Source organism: Ambystoma mexicanum, chromosome 5p, assembly GCF_040938575.1.
Source record: "Ambystoma mexicanum isolate Mex_15411 chromosome 5p, UKY_AmexF1_1, whole genome shotgun sequence".
NCBI lineage: Eukaryota > Metazoa > Chordata > Amphibia > Caudata > Ambystomatidae > Ambystoma > Ambystoma mexicanum.
This window is the reverse complement of record NC_090930.1, coordinates 577,637,640-577,660,444: the sequence shown is the minus strand read 5'-3', so window position 1 is coordinate 577,660,444 and position 22,805 is coordinate 577,637,640.

Sequence of the window (22,805 nt, the reverse complement as noted above, 5' to 3'; positions counted from 1 at the left end):
GTGCACATTTTCTTTCAGATCTAATGGTAAATAAACTGCTTTGCCATGAATGCCTTTCACTAATTCAGAGGGAGGTAATTTTGCAGTTTTTGGTTTATTATTGCTTGAAATGGGTGTTTGATATATGATGCTCTCATATAAATTGAGTTGTTGTAGGGGTTTTGGTAGTGGGAATAATTCCAAGTTATTTGTGATAGCACGTGAAGGAGTTTGGTTGTTGTCAAGTTTTGTAGTGCAGTAATTGAAAAATATTAAGGGGTCAGTTATTTCATATTTGTTTTCTGCTATAAGGTAGAGAGCTAATTCAAACCATTTGGAATCTTCATTGTCTTCTATTTTGTATGTTACGTCTACAGTTTTTGTGTTACTTTTATTAAAAGTTCTGCGGCAACACATACACACACATGGTTTGGTACTTCAGCGGATGAACTTTTGGATGTGTGCAGTAGAAGGTTGCCATCTATACAATTGTTGCTAGTCTGTTGTAAAGTTATTGCATTTTGTAAGTGGCTTTCACTTCCAAAATATTTTCTCTGGATATGCTCTATTTCTTCGTGTAGGTCTTTTGCTATACCATGTAGAAGATTGTTATTTAAATTGGCTTGTGCTAAAGCAGGACTTTTAGCATAGTACAATTTACAGACTAGATATCCTATAGTTGAATGATGTGTTGATATCATTTTGATATGATGGAAGGTGCTTTTGCAAATAGGTCCTGAAATGCAGGCTAATTAATGTCCTTGTAGTCCTGTGTATTCGCACACTGGGAAGGTATCTATATTTTGTAGCAGTTTCATTTTGATTTTGTCTTTGCCTTTCACATACTGATTGAGAAACTGGCGTAAATATTTGAAAGATTTTTTGGCAATGTTACACATTGATGTGCACGGCCATTTGTATACTGGAAGTTCTGGTTCAGTCGAATGGAGAGGTGATACTGAGTTTTCTGGGGATATTTTTTTAAGCAGTATTTCTTGTTGCATTATGGTATTATTAAGTTTTTCATACCCTCGTCCATTGCTATGTATGGCAATTGTGTTTATTTGCTTTTGTTTGGATGCTTCTTCATTGAAATATGGTTCTGTGCTTGTCGTGTGACTCTATTCACCTCCACAGATATTTAAGAAGTTATTTTTGTTTCCATCCATTTATTGAGAAGTCTTTTTTGTAATTTAGTAGTTAGTTTTGTTAGTGGTTTCTTTCTGTTTAACAATAAAATAAATAACTTCCTTTTGAGAAAGATTGCAATGTCTACGAGAGCTTCTAAGATTCATTTTCTAAGTTAGGTTTTAAGGGTTGTGCATGATTTCTCTCCTGTTTTTAAGAGATTCTGAAGGACTATGTGCCAGAAAAGTTTTTCTAAAATACTTCTTTTTTTGGTATGGTTACTTGCCACTACATCAAGATTTATAGGAGCAGTGTTAGCAGTAGTGGTAGCTGAATTCTTGTTAATCACTTTCTGTTTCGTTTTACATTTTGAAAGAGGAGGGTAAGTTTCTGTACTGGAAGCTTGTTTTGTTTCGCTTAATGACTCTATTAGAGCTTTTGTTTGACTTTTTTTAACAAATTCTGCTAGAGATGGATGCTTATTTTGGACACTTTTATTTTCATTTGCTCTATTTCTTCGTTGCTTTCTACGCACTTCCTTTTTGGTAGGCATTCTTTGGGGTCTGTTGAAAAAAAATAAGGTATGGTTTGGGCTGTTCTGCAGTGTTCTGTGTGCCTGAGTGTCTGAGTATGATGTTAAGTATGTATGTGGTGGTCTGTCATTGTGCATTGGACAGCTACAACTAATTGGGAAGGCTATTATTGTATTTGTGTGTTAGTATCCTTGGGTTCAGATGACAGTAGAAAGTATGCTAGTGGTGAGGAGTAGCTCTAATAGTAAATCTAATGGTATAGAATTAAAACTGTTCTTTGTTCTGCAATACTAACATTCTAAGGGCTGAGTTATGTCATTTGTTCACAGAAAAACAGGGATTTGTGTGTCATTGTGCCTGTGAAACCCTGTTTAACAAATTGGGATTTGTGGACAGAATGGTGCACAAATCTCTGTTTCCTGGTGCACAGATTCCATGAATCAATGCCACAGTGTGTTTCAGTAACAGTAAGAATATTATGGTGGTATTGTACTTACTTTTGCTGTTTAGAATGAGCAGGTTTCTTCTGAGTTGTTGTTTGTACTTCAGATTCTGCTGCTTTTCAGGAGAGTGGTCTTCACTGTAATTGTAAAAGAAAGAAGTTAGTAATTTAGTTTGTTTATAGCACTGATGTTAATTTAGACGTAGATTTTTATGTTTTTGTAGTAGTATTCTTGTTTGATAACTGAACATAGTGTTTGCATGTAGTTTCCTTTGACTATGTTCAGCCTTTATATTTACTTACAATATGTTAGTTCAACATGCTTTGCAAATGAGTATAATACTAAGTATATGAAACTCACTTGGTTTCTTAGGGCTGTGTTATTGCATGTTAGGAGATAGAAGAAATAATGATGTACTTGTTTTGCAATTTTTGTAAGCTAAATGGCAGAAACTGTATAGAAAAGCTTAGCATGTATGCGTTTGTGAAGGTGTGGGTAATAAAGCAGAAGGATGCGATGTACAGGGAGTGGTGTTATTTCAGCTGTGAGCTTTTCAATGATAGTGTCTATCTGTGTGAGTGTATAAAGATGCATGAACTTATCACGGCTGTGTGTAATTTTATAATACACTACTAAGTGTTTTTCTACAATTATACTGTTATGTCTCTCATTTTTTAATATTATAATTTCTTAGATAGCTGTGTGTGTAAAAAAGAATTTAGCTAGCAGGCAGGTTTGGAAGTGACAGTTGATTATAGCAGATGGGATAAATAATAGTATGTTCATTTTATAGGTTATACAGGTTAAGTGGCAGATACTTTGTTTATATGCATTTATAAGAGTTGTACATGTACTCTGCATAAAATCTGCATACCTGTGGTTTGTATTCATGCATGTGGTGCATGAAGTTGCAAGTAAAAATCTTGGAGACTTGTACAGTAGTTTTGTAGTAGGTGCTTTCCAATAATATGAGACTTGTACTCAGAGAGATCAACAGTAGATTTGAAGTGCTGAACTCTGATGATGGAGTTAGATGTAGAGGTCTTGAATGTGATTGGTGGATGGTTGTGTGACTGCTTAGCTGTATTCAATGAGGGAATGGCACAGAGAGTGAGGTGGAAAGGGTAGAAGGGCTGTCCTAGAGTTACGCGGTCTGCCGACACCGCGGCAGTCCGTGGACAGGGCATGCCACATCCAGGGTTTTCCAGCAAATCCAGAATGAAAAGGGGACTGTAGGGATTAGCCAATCAGGTGTTGAGGTTGTGGATTTGTGTTGAAAGAGGCTCTGTGCAGTGAAGATGGCAGAGATGGAGAAAGTCAGGGTGTTTGTGCTTGGAGATATGTCTGTGCATGGTTTACAGCAGTATGCTCAATGCAGGCATGTGGCAAACAGTTTTGATGTTAAAGGAGTGGAGGTGGTGTGGATCACTGTGCCTGATTACAATGTAGAGGAAATTGTACAAGTTTGTGAAGATATGGGCAGGATGAACAGTCCCCATGTGGTAAATTTGCACTGTTGTGATTTCCATTTGGGCTATGTCAGTGCCCCTACTTTGTTGGCAGATTTGGAAGACTTGGTTTAAGCAGTAATGAACATCCTTCCAAATGCCAAACTTATTTTTTCTGAATTATTACCCAGGGCAATTTGGGACAATAGTTCTGTTTTTTGGCCTCAGCAAAACACTACTAGGTGTGCAATCAACCAAGGCATGTGTGCTTTCATGCTTAGAGCTGGTATGTTCTTCTGTAATAATGAGAACATTGATTCCAGTAATCTGTTAATTTTGAAGAAGATGGTATTTCCTTATCTTTTTTGGGAAATGCAATTCTGTTTTGGAATGTAAGGGTTGCTTTGGAGAGGTTATGTGAATATATTAGGAGTAAATTAAGTAGAAGAAAATACAAAATAACAGGTGTTTGTCAAGCATCCGCAAAAAAAACAAAAAAATTGCTTTTTTCAGAGCCAACCTCAAAGGGGAAATGGGGCACACTATTTAAATTTACATTCAACCTGCTCAGATTTTCGATATGTCCACGGACATGGCAGTAGTCCCCGGACACCGCATATTACATACATGGATTTTGGGGTGAGAGGCATGCAGATGAGAATCAGCAGAGCAACTGATTGGTCAGTAAAGTTTAATGGATGTGTTGTGTATGGAGAGAGTTTGTCAGAAAGTCTTTTTCCTAAGAGAAGTACAGTTAGCTATGGCTTTGTGTTTCAGAAAACAGATTATCTGGATTTTGGGAGACTCATGGATACATTGGAGGTGCATGCAGAATGCTGTGGAGTAGCTGCAGATCTTGGATTCCCTTATGTGGAAGTGCATTGGCATGGAGTGCATGAATTAAGTGGCTGGACGTGGTAACTCTCTGTGCATCATCCAGACATAATTATAATTCATTGTGGAGGGAACAGTTTAGGACATGGGAAGGTCATGGACATGTTTCCAAATTCTCAAGTAATTTTTTCTCGTATTGCACAGAGACAAATGTGGTTGCGTTCTTCTTCATTTGGTCCACAAATGGAGAAAGCCTGGCGCATGTAAATAAGGCCTTTTTAAGAGATGTTGGCATGTCCTCCTTTCACAATGAAAATATTATCAGGCCGATTCATGGAATAATTAGCGCGGCGCAAGTGGTCAAAAACGTGCGAATCGCAGTGGAATAGCGAAAATCGCAGTGCAATTGCGAAAATCGCACGAAAAGCAGCGCACGTCGATTCATGGAAGGCCGTGCGCGAGAAAACCAGCGGATGTGCGATAAAAAAGTGTGCGGCGCACGTTGGCGCACAGGCCATCTAACAGCGTGCGCCAGGTCACAGCGAAAATCGCACAGGCCACAGCGAAATTCACACATAGCGCGGCGCACGCAACAAAAGTAGGCGGAACACGGGCGTTACACTCGGAATGGGGAACAACTTGCCAAAACGTGGGCGTCACGGGGGAAGTACAGGGCACAAGTGCGCGGAACGCCCACACGCTCGCCTACAACACGTATTCATGGAATAGAATAGGGCAAAAAAGCGCACGCTCAAACCAGCGCACAGGCACAAACACGACCGCCACAAGAAAGCAGGCGGTAGCGTCTCTGCGGCTGTAAGAAATGTGCGCCAAAAGGTGCGCCAACAAATAGCACCTATATACTGCCATGATGAATGTCCCATACTGTGGCCCTCCAGGAAAAATGACGTGCAAAGGGGTACCCACAAACACGGACACCCGCTGACAAAAAATACGTGTGCGTTTATACCGGGGTGCGCGGGAAGTCTAACACGCGATTTCAGCAGGGTACGTGCATCACAGGGGTTTGCGTGAAATTATTCACGCGATCGGGCCTGGGGGAGCGGGCTACGTGTATTTTAGGGGTTCGCGTGAAGTTTCACACGCGATCGGGTCTGGTGGAGCGGGCTACGTGTATTACAGGGGTTCGCGTGAAGTTCCTCACGCGATCGGGCCTGGCGGAGCGTGCTACGTGTATATCAGGGGTGCGCGGGAAGTTCTACACGCGAATAGCCTGGGGGCGCGTGTATTCCAGGGGTGCGCGGGAAGTTCCACACGTGAATAGCCTGGGCGCGTGTATTTCAGGGGTGCGCGGGAAGTTCCACACGCGAATAGCCTGGGCGCGTGTATTTCAGGGGTGCGCGGGAAGTTCCAGACGCGAATAGCGTGGGCGCGTGTATTTCAGGGGTGCGCGGGAAGTTCCACACGCGAATAGCCTGGGGGCGCGTGTATTTCAGGGGTGCGCAGGAAGTTCCACACGCGAATAGCCTGGGCGCGTGTATATCAGGGGTGCGCGGGAAGTTCGACATGTGATTTGACAGTGTGGGTCCTCCCAGGTGTACCCTGTACACCCTCCATGGCCCCTGCAGGCAGCCCACACCACAGGGGACTACCCTGCATCCCTGGTCATGTCCCGCAGGCAGCCCACCCACCATGGGCATGCCCCCCAGCAAAGGCACATGTCTCCTTGAACTAAAGACCACCAACTCATGTCCCCTTCCACCCCCACCCCCCAGCACTGTGGGGCACCTGCCAGCAGGCCCCCACCCATGTCCAACTCATGTCCCCCACCACCCCCACCCCCCAGCACTGTGGGGCACCTGCCAGCAGGCCCCCACCCATGTCCAACTCATGTCTCCCACCACCCCCACCCCCCAGCCACCAGGGTCACCCTCCACCAGGCCCCCACTCATGTCTCCCACCACCCCCACACCCCAGCAGTGCTGGGTCACTCTCCACCAGGCCCCCACTCATGTCTCCCACCACCCCCACCCCCCAGCCACCAGGGGCACCCTCCACCAGGCCCCCACTCATGTCACCCACCACCCCCACACCCCAGCAGTGCAGGGGCACCCTCCACCAGGCCCCCACTCATGTCTCCCACCACCCCCACCCCCCAGCCACCAGGGGCACCCTCCACCAGGCCCCCACTCATGTCTCCCACCAACCCCCCCCCAGCCACCAGGGGCAACCTCCACCAGGCCCCCACTCATGTCTCCCACCACCCCCACCCCCCAGCCACCAGGGGCACCCTCCACCAGGCCCCCACTCATGTCTCCCACCACCCCCACACCCCAGCAGTGCAGGGGCACCCTCCACCAGGCCCCCACTCATGTCTCCCACCACCCCCACATCCCAGCAGTGCAGGGGCACCCTCCACCAGGCCCCCACTCATGTCTCCCACCACCCCCACCCCCCAGCCACCAGGGGCACCCTCCACCAGGCCCCCACTCATGTCTCCCACCACCCCCACCCCCCAGCCACCAGGGGCACCCTCCACCAGGCCCCCACTCATGTCTCCCACCACCCCCACCCCCCAGCCACCAGGGGCACCCTCCACCAGGCCCCCACTCATGTCTCCCACCACCCCCACACCCCAGCAGTGCAGGGGCACCCTCCACCAGGCCCCCACTCATGTCTCCCACCACCCCCACACCCCAGCAGTGCAGGGGCACCCTCCACCAGGCCCCCACTCATGTCTCCCACCACCCCCACCCCCCAGCCACCAGGGGCACCCTCCACCAGGCCCCCACTCACCAGGCCCCCACTCATGTCACCCACCACCCCCACACCCCAGCAGTGCAGGGGCACCCTCCACCAGGCCCCCACTCATGTCTCCCACCACCCCCACCCCCCAGCCACCAGGGGCACCCTCCACCAGGCCCCCACTCATGTCACCCACCACCCCCACACCCCAGCAGTGCAGGGGCACCCTCCACCAGGCCCCCACTCATGTCTCCCACCACCCCCACCCCCCAGCCACCAGGGGCACCCTCCACCAGGCCCCCACTCATGTCTCCCACCACCCCCACCCCCCCAGCACTGTGGGGCACCTGCCAGCAGGCCCCCACCCATGTCCAATCCATGCACCCCTGCACCTGGGTCCCAACATTCCCCAATCATGTCCTTAATGGCCATCCTCCCCTGCCAAAAGGGCCAACCAACTATCACACCCACCCACATATCAAAGGCAATTACATGTTACAACCCCAATTTAAATAATGCAATTCAACACATGTCTGTCACACACAATGGCTGCAAGTGAATGACAAAACACCCAACATGACATGCCTGAAAGCAATGAGATGATACGACACATTGAAGATTAAAAAAATAATATGTATTGAACAGCAAGTAGAATGGAAATGAAATAAGAAAAAACACAAAGCAAATCAAACAAAACAAGATGAATGTCCAAGAAAATAATCTGAAAAATTAAAATAAGCCAATGAAGAACCATGAAGAAGATCATCCTGGGTCCATGAGCCCAACCAAATTAAACCTAACTATGACTACTAACTAAAAACTGAACTATATACAAAAAAGTGGTGCATTGTCCAATCACAACCAAAAGAAAAATCAAAAAAACAAAGGAAACCTAACCCTAACTATACAACTTTATACAAAGGCAGCGGGCTATTCGGACGGCTCACTGGTTGTTGTCATGGGCCAGGGCATCATCGAACTCCTGGTCAATGGCTTGGAGGCGGGCATGTTCCCTGGCCCCGAGGTCCCGCAGGGATAACGCAGTGTCAAGCTCAAACTCCCTGCGAAGACCCTCGAGGCACTCAGCCCGCCTCAGCGCCCTCCGCATGGAGTCCTCCGCCCTGACCATCGTGAGCCGTTCCTCCTCTGCCCGCTGCCGCTCCGCACCTATCCGCTGGCACAACCGCTCCCACACGGAAGCCACTCCCATTCCAGGGTTCTCCTGCCCTCCGGCCGATGCCTGCACCCCTGATGTTGATGGCCCCGAGCCATGATGCCTCCCACGTTGAGCCTGCTGCTGCCTCCGACGCAACTGCCTGTGCCAGCACGACGGCATCCAGGCTGATGGAAACCACTGACGCCGTCGGGCACGTGCCCTGCCCGATGATGCCGTCACATCCTCCATCTGCTGGGGTCCAGTTGCTCTGGTGTCCACCCCTGCTGGATCTCTGACTCCCGACTGTGGCAGGGATGGGATCCCCACCGAGCTGGCTGCATTGGTCGGGGCAGGTCCACAGGGGGCCCTGGTGGCATCTGGGCTGGAAGACGGCAAGGAGAACGACTTGTGGATAGCCTGCACAGAGGAGGAGAGGGCCGCCACATTGGCCAACACATGCAGGAAACCCCCGAACATGGCCGATCCCAATTGGGCCACGTCGGCACGGTGCACTTCGTGATGACGTGCGTGCTCCTCCCGGGAAGCACGCACGGCATCACGAATCACAGCCGTGCGCATCGCGACCCCAATCAGGACCTTCTCCGCACGGCCAGGGGTTCCCACGTCCGCAGGTGGAGGGGAGTCAGGTGACATGGACATCCCCTCTACCTGCGGACAGGCCTGGGACGGGGCATCCCTGCTGGTGCATGGTGGTGCACTCACAGGGTCAGGGACAGCGACATGCACAGGCCCCTCCACGGTGACCTGTGCTGCCTCCTGCCCCTGGCCCTGGACTGCACCACTTGCACCAGCAGGGATGCCCCCACCAGGCCCCATGTGTGCCCCAGTGGCGGCCTCCTCCTCCTCTGTGCAAACCACCAACCTGGATGGCTCCTCACCGTCTCCCACCGTAGCAGGCCCCTGTGGGGGCTCACCCACCCCTTCCGCTGCAGCCGTGGGGGCATCCCCGCCGCCTTGCTCCACAGCGCCGTCTCCGCCCTCTTCTTCACTAGCCGCTGCGTAGAGGGAGACAAAGAACACAAGCATCAGGGCACTGTACAATGGTCCCCTAGACAGGAAGCAATAGCAGATGAGCACCACTGTCAAAGTACACTTCCATCATGTCCCTCCACAACACATGGGTCAGTCCAGGCAAAACACACACAGTAACAGGCATGGTGCATGCCATGGACATTTCCATGCATGTCCAATGGACTCTTGAAACATTCAATGATATGTAACTCACATGCATCATGGCTCATGCCCATCACATGCACACACTTCACCTCAGTCACATCCATCTGGACCCAAACACACCAAACACAGCAGATACAAGGGTAATTTGGCTGCTTTACTGAATCTGTGCATTGTCACACACATGTGTCATGCATCCATGGCATGCACAAGTCACAGACACGCAGGTCAGGCACACAGACATGGCTACCATATATGTACCTGGCATCAGCACCCATCCCTCACCCCCACCCATGTCCAGGTACAGAGACTGGCATGCTCTCATGTTCAAAATCTGCATAGGGCTCCCCATGCGGCATTTCAACACATGCAACAACCATGTGCATCACACATCACTGGTTGCACATGCATTACCATGATGTCCCTGCACACATACATGCATACATGGCCTATGGCACACATACAGGCAAGTATCATAGAACCAGCACACCGCAACATGCCCTGTCTCACACAGTAATGCATGGACACTTAACGCTCAACTCCAGACGGGCCTCCCTCTCAAGGATCTGGGCGTGGAGCGCTGGGCGTACGCGTTCCAGGACCCTCATCTGGATGGAACTCATGCGGCCCCGGCCCCCCTTCACGAGGCGCCGGGCCTTCACAAGGGTCCTGGACCTCAAGTCCTCCCAGCGCTTCTTGATCTTCAGGACGTCGCGGGTTGCCACCCCCTCCGCGTTGATGGCAACCACACAGTCGGCCCAGATCCTCTGCCGTCCTTCCTTGCTGGCGCGGGACGATCCAAAGAGGGCATCATACTGCCCCAGGACATGCTCCACCAGGACACCAACTTCGGTGACAGTGAAGCTGGTGCCCCTCTGCCCCTCTGGCCTGGGGTTGCCACTGGTGCCAGATGTGGAAGTGCCCGACATGGCAACCCCAGAGGCAGGTGTGGGTGGGCAACTGGGTCCTGGGGCTGGGCTGTGGAGCGATGTAATCCCAGTCGGGAGTCTTCAGTTCCAGCAGGGGTGGACACAGCAACTGGACCCCTGCAGATGGCTGATGTGCAGGCACCAAATGGCAGGGCACGGTGGCAGCAGGCAGGCAGGCAGGCAGCAGCAGATGGCACGTGGGAGGCTGCTCGGGGCACTGGGGGGCAGTAACTCGGCCTTCTGGGCAGGAGCGTGGGCTTCCGTGTGTTTTCGCATGGCCAGCTTGATACGGAGTGATTTGGCACGTGAAAATCCTGCACGTCAGCGTGAAATCCGAGGAAAGGCCCTTAGTGCGTAAGCGCGTCAGCACGCATACGCGATTCTATTGGACCAGAGTCCCTCAGCGTTCTGCGTCTGTGACGTGACCCGCACGGGTGTTCCCCACTCAGCACGTGATGACGGGGCACAAGTGGAGATACTGCACGTCAGAGTGTCATCGCGTGTAATTGGACAAAAGTGCGCGTACACGCGATTGGCCTATGTACGTGTATTTAATGGGTGCGCGGGCACTTACACACGCAAGTACGTCAGCGAACCTGTATCCCGTGGTGCGTGTGAATTTCCACACGCTATTGGACTGGGAACTGGATTCCAGGGGTGCGCGGGTCACACGCTGTATCCCGTGGTGCGTGTGAATTTCCACACGCTATTGGACTGGGAACTGGATTCCAGGGGTGCGCGGGTCACACGCTGTATCCCGTGGTGCGTGTGAATTTCCACATGCTATTGGACTGGGAACTGGATTCCAGGGGTGCGCGGGTCACACGCTCGCCTAGAACACGCGCAAAGCATAAATTTGCGGACTTTAACAATAACAAGCTCAGACGGCAGGATGAACATACCGTTCCTAGCAGCAGTGGCAGTGGGCTACCAAAGGAGGAGGAGGAGGATAGTCAGGGCCAGAATATTCACACCCAGAACCAGCCTTTTCGGGATGCCTGATGACCAGGTGTATGGGAGGTACAGGTTTCCACCACACATCATACTGGACCTGGTGAGTGAGTGGGAGGATGAACTCACATCGCCCACCCTGTGCTCCCAAGCACTCAGCCCCCTGGAGAAGGTCCTCAATGTACTGCACTTCTTAGCCACTGGATCATTTCAGCGGACAAGTGCCATAGTGGGTGGGGTGTCACAGGCCACCCAGTCACGCTGCCTACACCAGGTCTTGAACATCATCACTGCACGCCCATCAGTCCGCAGGCACATATACCTGCCCAGAACAGATGCAGAAAGGCATGCTGCCGCCCTGGATTTTTACGCTGTGGCACGATTCCCCAAAGTGCTAGGAGCCATCGACTGCACCCATGTGGCTCTACGTCCCCCCAGGGCATCTGAGCACATCTATAGGAACCGCAAGCACTGGCATTCCATCAACGTGCAGGTAGCATGTAATGCCAAGGGAATCATCACCTCTGTATATGCCAACTATCCCGGCTCCACCCACGACCGAATTTACCGAATGTCCACCCTAAGCCGGGACCTAGAAGCTGGGCGGCATGGCGATACATGGCTGCTTGGTGAGTATGTATGCCACTGCACATGCATGCATGTTGGATACTGAGCAAGGTCACAACACCACCAATGATACCAATCACCACCTCCACAGGGGACAGTGCCTACCCTCTCAGCCCCCACATGATGACGCCAATTCGGAACCCCACCACGCCACCCCAGGTAAGATATAACACAGCCCACATTACAACCAGGGGCATAGTGGAGCGCACATTCGGAGTGCTAAAGTCACGCTTTCGCTCCCTTGATCGTTCTGGGGGGCAGCTGTTATGCGCTCCCCCAGTAGTGTGCAGGATCATAGTGGCAGCATGTGTCCTGCACAACGTTGCAACACGCCGGGCCTGGCCGTGGACATGGTGGTGGCCCCACATCCCCAACCACATGCACAGCCGCTGCGCATGGGAGGGGAAAGGGCACGGGGGGAGGCAGCCCGTACACAGCTAGTGGCTAATTACTTCACATAGAAATCACACCCCTGTGGAGTGCACACTGCCCTGGCACATTCCATCTGACAATCAATGATGACTCAACCTGACACTGATCCTGAATGTCTGGAGAATGAACCGGGAATACCATGTCAGCCTGAGATTGTTCACCTGGAAGTGTCACAATGTGTGCATCCCTACCCACACAGACACCACCAATGCAGTTTTGTGAAGTTACACATGGAAGCAGCTAAAATGAATACCCACTTGCAAAATGCAACAAGAGGACAGTGCCATGTCAGCCAACCCCACCCCAGCACCGCCACATGACACACCGTGCCATGTCATGCTAATTGCAGGTAAACAAAGTAATCCCCACAACATGACATCAGTCTCACTATGTACAGTGGCACTATTAGAAACCTGCAACACCTGAAATGCTCACAGCAATGCCGGACCAACAACATACTTGAGCACGTAGTACCATTAACATGACATCACAAATGTTACATATTAGTAGTCTCACCACCTGGAAATGCCTGCACTCCCACCACTACCAACTGTGCAGTGTTGTCGCCATGTAGAGTTTTAGGTGCACTGCTGCCAACATGGTCCCCATCTCCAGACTAGAGGTCCTTGTGTGGACATGAGGAAGGGACCTGCAAATTGGGAGGTAGACACAGAAGAAGAGTTACACATCAATGCAACATGCAGTGTACAACAAAACAGCAATATGCACTATGAATGTATACACAGTATTGACTACAGACTGGCCACACAGCTCATGGGAGTCCAACGTCACTGTGTAATTCACTGTCACTTGGGCACACCCTTTGCAAGCCCATGGAAACGGGAAGCAGGAGGGGTGTGTGTGACTCAAACCCAAGCATCTGAACCAAATACATTACAAGCCTGCATGTGCCCAGCCACAATGCAGCGTATGCCCACAGGAACCATGGAAGCCAACAGATCGTCCCAAAAAAATTGGGAATAAAAGAAATCAAAATAAAAATAAAAATAAGAAACAATCAAAAATGGCCATTGATGGGCCCGGGGGGGTTGGGGAAGCCACCCAGGAGGTCCGAGGACAGGATGCACACCAGAACCCACCTGCGTGGATCCTGGGAAGATAAAACACCTCCATGGGCTCATGGCCCACACGGCTACCCTATTGTGGGAGTATCACTGCTGTCGCTATTATCACCCTGTGCAGCTGCATCCGGAGGTGGTTGCACTATGGGAGGCAGCCCACGCAAGGCCCTAGTCTGCTCCTCCATGGCTACAAGCATGCGGGTGTGGTAGGTCTGGTTCTGGAGGATGAGTGTGCGGAGGTCCCCATGCAACAACTCACAGGATGCCCGGACCTCCGCCCTCGTTGCCTGCATCTCAGCTGAGAGCGTACGGGTGAGACGCTCCAGCTGCTGTTCTGTCCTTTGGTGTGTTGAAGCCTCAAGCTCAACAAGAGTCGTCCTGAGGTGAAGGAGCTCCTGCCTCAGGGCTTCCCTGTGGCCCTGGGACTCAATGGAGATGGCCTCCTGCAGAGTCGCCAGTGCCGCCCGCCTGTCCCTGTTGGACCCCAACATGTCCTCCCTGTGTGACTGGCAGATGGAGTCGGTTGCCTGCTCTAGTCGCTCCATCAGCCTTTCTGGGGGGACAATGGAAGTGGCCACCCTATCCATGGCCTGAGCCATCATCTCGGATGATGCAGCCTGTTGGGTTGCCATACCGTAAATGGATTGCTCCCATGCGGTATTGCCGGGTGGCGTACGGCCACCACGTCGGCGGGCACCACACCTGTCTGGGGCAAGGCGAAGTGCGCCTTGCTGTGCCGGCACTGCCTGAGGCTGCAGGACTGCATTCCCCCTCTGATCTGCTGGCCCAGGAACAGGATCAGATGTCACGGAGTGTGACCCTGCATCCGTAACCACCGAAGGCGTAGCTGCCAACACTGACATCCCCATGGAGGGTCCTGACCCTGGTGCAGGTGGGTGAGACAGAACAGAATCCCTCCCTGGAACACTCACCTGCGACGGCACGTAGGTCTCATCCGAATCAACACCTGAGTACAGCTCCGGGGAGGTGCAGCCAGAGACACCCCTTGAGAGCACGACCTGCAGCACTTGTGGGTTCTCCCCCACCACCACACCACGTCCCTCACTGGTGGTTGGTCGGCCCTCGGACCCCTCCTGGGTCTGCACCATCTCCACAACCCCAGCAGTATCAGGTGCGTCTTCCCCAGCAAAGACATGAAAACAAAGAAATGGAAACAGGCATTAGCACCATGGCACACAATGAGGGCTGAGAAGCAAGAGAACCAGTACTTGATTGACACATGTCCCACATGACTAAAACCCTCCCATGCATGCACCCTCACTGCGTATGAAGTGCAGGCAAAAGGCACACACTGATGACACCAAGATGGAAGATGAACACATTTTCTGCATGCTGCCTGGCAGTGGCATCACACATTGGCCTGTGATTGCCAGGTGAAACACACATGCCATCACACAGATGGCATGTACCATTGCAGTTGAGTGAAGATGGAGAGGAGGGCAGCACCTATTCATTCAGTCCAGTTCCCGCATGTAATTGCTTTTCTAATTCTAACAGGTCAGATTTTTCACCTGGAGCTGCCAGTCTGAAATGGTCCAATTGCACAGGGACATGTGTGTACAAATGATATCCAGGTAACAAAGTCACTCCACTTTACCATACCCATGTCAGACATGTGACTAGTGGACAGCGACATGCCTAGTGAAAGTGGTGGAATGCAAACAAACTGACTGAATGAGCAGTGAAAAATAAGCAAATATGTTGTGGCAAGGTGACACTTCAAGGGCAACTGGCGTGCAGTTGGGCTAGATGTCTACTGTTGGCAGAAGGGATACTGCTATGGCCAAATGCAGCTGCGCAGGAAGGATTGCATGAAGCACATGGCTGACCCATACGACTCAGGCGCACACACTCTCACCTGGCACACAAACAGAAGCCCTCACACACACACCATGCACATGGATGACACACACATGCATGTGCACTCACCGGACAATGCCTCGTAATCAGCCAGATCTCCCACGCCTTGGATCTGTTCCTCCGTGACGTAGGTCCCAGCGACTGACTCATGTGGAGTGAGTTCCATGTCTACTACTGGAGACCCACCTCCAGTCACTAGAGTTGCGGCATGACTTGAGGCAAGCTTACTCTTTGCCCTGCGCTTTAGGTCATTCCAGCGCTTATAGCAATCATTGGCTGTGCGCCTCACAATTCCAAGGGCACTTACGATGTCCGCAACGGTCTGCCAGTGTGCCTGGCGTTGTGCAGGTGTGGTCTTGGATCCTGCAACAATGACCATCTCGTTGTCATGTCCGGACACATACTCGACAAGTGCATTCAGTTCGTCATCCGTGAAGCTGGGCTTCCTGGACGGGCCGGACTGTGTAGCCGTGTCTGGGGCATCAGCCTGTGCCGGACGAGCACTCTTCCTCTTCCGCTTGGAAGGTGGTGGTGATCCTGAGTGTCCTGCGCCGCTCTGGACACTAGGGGCAGGAGCCCTGGTGGACTCTGTATCAGGAGTGTGGGATTGCACACTCAGCATGGGAGTTGGTGCAGGCATTGGCTCTAGTGTGATGGTGTCAGGGGGAATGTCAGCAGCATGGACTAGGACCGACACTGTCCTGGCTGTGTGTGTGAGGGCTGGGGTGGATGGAGCCGCAGCTGCCCCTGCAGCCTCTCCGCCCTGCCTCCTTGGTGCAGCAGATGACCTTGCTGCCCCAGATCCACGTGGCATGATGGCATCAACGTGCACCAGCGCACGTGTCGTAGCCCTGCTGACCTGGAAGTCAGCCATGGAGTCAGCCAGGTCTGGTGCCACAATGGGCTGGTCCAACAAGGGCTGAGCATGGATGGTGTCAGCCACATCAGCCTCAATGGGAGGGGGGAAGGGGGGGGATTATGGGTGCCCGTGACTGGTCCTCCACACATGGGGGGACAGGCTCACCCTGCAAGTTACGACCACGTCCCCTACCGGATCCACCACGGCCACCACTTGTGGCTCTTCCACCTTTGCCACCCTTACGGAATCCTCGCTTCCCAGCCATGGCACTGATGTTAATGTGCGTATGGGAGTGGATGTAGACTATTGTCCTGGGCAATTGGGGGTCAAAGGGGTTGGGTACCAGATGGTAATTGTACCCTAGTGCTCTAGCAAGGCTGAATGTAACCCCTGGGGAAAGATGACGGGTCACGCACCGCACAGGAGGCCCAAAAAAGGGAGATGACGTGCACGCAACCCCTCCTAGACCACGTGTGCAGAAAGAAAAACCTGCACTACGCTGTGGCACCCAGAAACACAAGAATGAACGTATGCATGTCACACGCAGCCTAGAATGACCTCTGAAGGGGTAGGCTACACACGGGGCAAGCACAGATGTTAGATACGTGCGTGACTCACCGTCTGCCTGGTAAACGAGCGTGTAAAAGGAGCACGTTTGGTTGGCAACACCCCCGCCAAAAGAAGATTTGTACGCTGTCTGAGGAGACAGGACAACAGTAGAAGGGAACACTGTTTGAGGGAACAGGCCCAGGTAAACCAGTAAAAGCGAAAGAAGAGAAAAATCTGTCAGAGGTAACAGGGAATACGAACTTGAAACGCTGTGAAGTAAATCGCGTGTGAAACGACAAGAAGTACAGAATTCACCCACTCGCTCTCCACGAAAAGCACGTACAAGGAAGTGGTGTTCTACGCGTACCTTTTATACAGGCCCACACGTCCAGCGTCACTTACGCGGCGTGCACGCGCTAGGGCCATTTCCTCCAATTACACGCTTTGTCACTTCTGCGTGTACGGACATTTCCTCCAATTACACGCTTTGTCACTTCTGCGTGTAGGGACATTTCCTCCAATTACACGCTTTGTCACTTCTGCGTGTAGGGACATTTCCTCCAATTACACGCTTTGCCACTTCTGCGTGTAGGGCCATTTCCACCAATCACACGCGAAGAGACTCTGACGTGCAGTCTTTCCACGTGTGCTCTGTCATCACGTGCTGTGTGGGAAACACCCATGCGGGTCACGTCACAGACGCGCTTACGCGCTAAGGGCCTTTCCTCGATTTTCACGCTGACGTGCAGGATTTTCACGTGCCAAATCACTCCGTACCAAGCTGGCTACGCATAAGCACACGGAAGACCACGCTCCTGCCCAGAAGGCCGAACTACTGCCCCCCAGAGCCCCGAGCACGCTCCCACCTACCATCTGCTGCTGCCTGACTGCCTGCTGCCCACGTGCACTGCCATTTGCTGCCTGCACATCAGCCAGGGGTGCTGTTGCTGTGACCACCCCTGCTGGTACCGAAGACTCCCGACTGGAATTCCATCGCTCCACAGCCCAGCCCCAGGACCCAGTTGCCCACCCACTCCTGCCACTGGGGTTGTCATGTCGGGGCAAACACCATCTGTGACCACTGACAACCCCCGGCCAGAGAGGCAGAGGGGCACCAGCTTCAGTGCCACCGAAGTTGGTGTCCTGGTGGAGCAAGTCCTGGGGCAGTATGATGCCCTCTTCGGAAGTTCCCGCGCCGACAAGAAAGGACGGACTCGGATCTGGACTGACATCGTGACTGCCATCAACGCGGAGGGGGTGGCAGTCCGGGACTTACAACATGTCAGGAAGCGCTGGGAGGACTTCAGGTCCAGGACCCTGAACAAGGCCCGGCGCCTCTTGAAGGCAGCGGATGCCAAGGGGCGCCGGGGCCACTTGTCGAAAGAACAGATGGGGGTCCTGGAACGCATATCCCCAGCGCTCCACGTCCAGGTCCTGGAGAAGCAGACCCGTCTGGAGTCGAGCGGTGAGTGTACATGCATCCTGATTGTGAGCAGTGCGTGTGGTGATTATTCGGTATTGTGCAGGTTGCACATCTGTTTGTATGGGGTCGAGTATGGGTGGGGGTGTACATGGCCGTGGGGCTGACACATGCGAGGGCTGTAATGTGTGAGACATGGATGGTGCTTGTGTGTGTAGGCTTGCATGGCAAATGCAGTTGTGCGTGCACACATGTTTGTATGTATGTGTATGTAAGTAGACATGTCCGTGATGTCACGCATGTATGTTGTATTGGGCTGCATGTATGAGCACTGTGTACATGTGCATGTGTGTGTATTTGACAAGGGTGCAACAGTGATGCAACATGGATGCATGTGACTGCGGTATGTGTAAGCCTGATTGGCAGATGTGACATGGATGCCCGTCTGAACAGTGCGACACTTGGCCGAGGTGTAGACATGCATGCAAGTGTGGTGGTGTGTGTACATGTGTGGTGCACTTCCTGTGTTGCATGTGATGTCTGGGTCACCTTTGGCTGCTCATGCTGTTGTATGTGTATGGATGGTGGTGGCAGTTGCGATATGGCTGTGGTATGGCTCATGTGTGCGAGTTGCAATGACATGTGTGTTGGGGATTGTGATGACATGTCTGAGGTTTGCCAATGCCACTCATGTGCAACTGTCATGTGTGTATGTGTCCATTGTACAGTGCCCTGATGCCTGTGTTTTGTTTCTCCCTGTCTGCAGCGTCAACTGATGAAGAGGGCGGAGAAGGTGCTGTGGAGCACAGCGGCGGGGATCCGACTGCCAGCCGGAGACGCAAGGCCCGGCTCCCCTCCCGTGTTGTCATCTCGTCGGGGAGTGAGGAGTCCGGTGCCGCGTCCCAGGCCGCAGCTGCCGGGGGGAGGTCCAAGAGGCAGAGGTTGGACTCCTCGGCAGCAGAAGGGGCAGCTGGGACCCCACAGGGCCCAACAGGGGAAGATGGCACGGAGTCATCCAGGTTGGTGGGGGGTCTGGTGGAGGAGGAGGCCGTGCAAGCACCAGAGACGGGGTCTGGAGGTGGGGATCCCATTGGTGCTAGTGGTGCAGTCCAGGACCAGGGACAGGAGGCAGCACAGGCCGCCGCGGAGGTGCCTGTGTGAAATCCTGTCCCCGATCCTGTCCCTGCATCATCTTGCACCAGCAGGGATGCCTACGTCCAGACCCGTTTCCAGGCAGGGGATGAGCTGACGTCAACCGGCCTTCCTCTGCCTGCGGACGTGGCTATCCAGGTCCGGGTTGAGCCTGTCCTGGCTGGTGTGGCGTTGCGTCAACGGGCCATGCGAGGTGACCTGCAGTCTTTTCATGGAGAGACTGCACGTCATCTCGAATGGCTCGTTGACCACGTCAGCCTGCTGGGACAGGTCACCCAGACCGGATTCCTCCGTCTGATGGGGCTTGTTCTGACCCCCTCCTCAACTGGACCCCCTACGCGCCAGTCGTCCTCTGTGCCATCTTCCCACCCATCAGTCACCTGGGTGCCCTGTGGAGCTGCCTCTGACAGTGCGGCCAGGCTGGTGGAGGAGGCATCCCTGCCACAATCGGGAGTCGGACGTCCAGCAGGGGTGGCCACATCAACAACTGCACCCCAGCCGGCGGAGGATGTGCAGGCAGCAGGAGGCAGTGCACGGGCAGAGGCAGAGCAGCAGCAGCAACATGGTGGGAGCCATGAAGGCTCGGGGCCTTCGACATCGGAGGGGCAGGCATCGGCCGGAGGGCAGGAGGACCCAGGACAGAGAGTGTCTTCCGTGTGGCAGCGGTTGGGCCACGCCATAGGTGCGGAGCGGCGGTGGGCGGAAGAGGCGCGGCTCACAATGGTCAGGGCGGAGAACTCCATGCGGAGGGCCCTGAGGCGGGCCGAGTGCCTCGAGGCAATCCGCAGGGGGTTGGAGGAGGACACGGCGTCGTCCCTGCGGACCCTCGGGGCCATGGAACTGGACCGCCTCCGGGACATCGAACAGGAGTTCGATGATGCCCTGGCCCGGAACACCACGGAGTGAGCCGCTGGACTTGCCCGCCGCCTTTGTATATAGTTCTTTAGTTTTAGGTTTCCTTTCTTTCGTATTATGATTTGGAGTCGACGGACACTGCTCCACTTTTTGTATATAGTTGATTTTTAGGTAGATTTTTTAGTAGGTTTCCTTTGTTCAGTTGGGCTCATGGACCCTTGTTATTTTTGTACATAGTTCTTCATTGCATGGAGATTTTTTGACATTTGACTTTGGACAAATTTTTTTTCTATTAGGATTTCAAGTTTCATTTTTTCATAAGGACATGCAGCTTACTTTTTTCTCATTCACATTGTAGTTAGTTTTCTTTCTTTAGCATTCTTATTTTTTTTCAATACAATTTTGTTTGCATACTTCACTGTGTGGTATCATCTCATTGGTTTCATGCATGTCATGTTGTGTGTTTTCCCATTCAATTGCAACCATTGTGTGTGACGGACATGGCTTCATTAGCTTCATGAACATTGGGGGTGTAACATGTGATTTCCATTTCCATGTGGGTGAATGGGTTACTTGGTAGGGCTTTTTGGCTGTGGAGGCTGACCATTACGCACATGATTGGGGATTGTGAGGACCTGGTGGGGGCTGCCCATGGTGGCAGGGCGGTGGGGGGTGGTGGGAGACATGATTGGGGGCCTGGTGGAGGATGCCCCTGGTGGCTGGGGGGTGGGGGTGGTGGGAGACATGAGTGGGGGCCTGGTGGAGGGTGCCCCTGCACTGCTGGGGGGTGGGGGTGCAGGGGGACATGAGTGGGGGCCTGGTGGAGGATGCCCCTGGTGGCTGGGGGGTGGGGGTGGTGGGAGACATGAGTGGGGGCCTGGTGGAGGGTGCCCCTGCACTGCTGGGGTGTGGGGGTGGTGGGTGACATGAGTGGGGGCCTGGTGGAGGGTGCCCCTGCACTGCTGGGGTGTGGGGGTGGTGGGTGACATGAGTGGGGTCCTGGTGGAGGGTGCCCCTGGTGGCTGGGGGGTGGGGGTGGTGGGAGACATGAGTGGGGGCCTGGTGGAGGGTGCCCCTGCAGTGCTGGGGGGTGGGGGTGCAGGGGGACATGAGTGGGGGCCTGGTGGAGGGTGCCCCTGGTGGCTGGGGGGTGGGGGTGGTGGGAGACATGAGTGGGGGCCTGGTGGAGGGTGACCCTGGATGCTGGGGGGTGGGGGTGGTGGGAGACATGAGTGGGGGCCTGGTGGAGGGTGCCCCTGGATGCTGGGGGGTGGGGGTGGTGGGAGACATGAGTGGGGGCCTGGTGGAGGGTGCCCCTGCACTGCTGGGGGGTGGGGGTGGTGGGAGACATGAGTGGGGGCCTGGTGGAGGGTGCCCCTGCACTGCTGGGGGGTGGGGGTGGTGGGAGACATGCATTGTTGATCTGTAGTGCAAGGTGACATGTGGGTTTGCTGGGGGGCATGCCCATGGTGGATGGGCTGCCTGCGGGACATGAGCAGGGGTGCAGGGTAGTCCCCCGTGGTGTGGGCTGCCTGCAGGGGCCGTGGAGGTTGTGGAGCATACACCTGGGAGGACCCACACGGCCAATTCACGTGTAGTACTCCCCAGAACCCCTGAAATACACATACCCTGCAGAAATCGCGTGTGGAACTTCCCGCGCACCCCTGGAATACACATACCCTGCTGAAATCGCGTGTGGAACTTCCCGCGCACCCCTGAAATACACATACCTTGCTCGCACTGGGCCAATCGCGTGTGGAACTTCCCGCGCACCCCTGGAATACACGTACCCTGCTTGCACGGGGCCAATCACGTGAGAGACTTCACGCAAACCCCTGAAATACACGTAGCCCGCTCCCCCGGCCCGATCGCGTGAGAAAGTTCACGCGAACCCCTGTAATACACGTAGCCCGCTCCCCCAGGCCTGATCGCGTGAGAGACTTCACGCGAACCCCTGAAATACACGTAGCCCGCTCCCCCAGGCCCGATCGCGTGAGAAACTTCACGCGAACCCCTGAAATACACGTAGCCCGCTCCCCCAGGCCCGATCGCGTGAGAAAGTTCACGCGAACCCCTGTAATACACGTAGCCCGCTCCCCCAGGCCCGATTGCGTGTGGAACTTCCCGCGCACCCCTGAAATACACATACCTTGCTCGCACTGGGCCAATCGCGTGTGGAACTTCCCGCGCACCCCTGGAATACACGTACCCTGCTTGCACAGGGCCAATCACGTGAGAGACTTCACGCGAACCCCTGAAATACACGTAGCCCGCTCCCCCGGCCCGATCGCGTGAGAAAGTTCACGCGAACCCCTGTAATACACGTAGCCCGCTCCCCCAGGCCCGATCGTGTGACAGACTTCACGCGAACCCCTGAAATACACGTAGCCCGCTCCCCCAGGCCCGATCGCGTGAGAAACTTCACGCGAACCCCTGTAATACACGTAGCCCGCTCCCCCAGGCCCGATCGCGTGAGAGACTTCACGCGAACCCCTGAAATACACGTAGCCCGCTCCCCCAGGCCCGATCGCGTGAGAAAGTTCACGCGAACCCCTGTAATACACGTAGCCCGCTCCCCCAGGCCCGATCGCGTGAGAAAGTTCACGCGAATCCCTGTAATACACGTAGCCCGCTCCCCCAGGCCCGA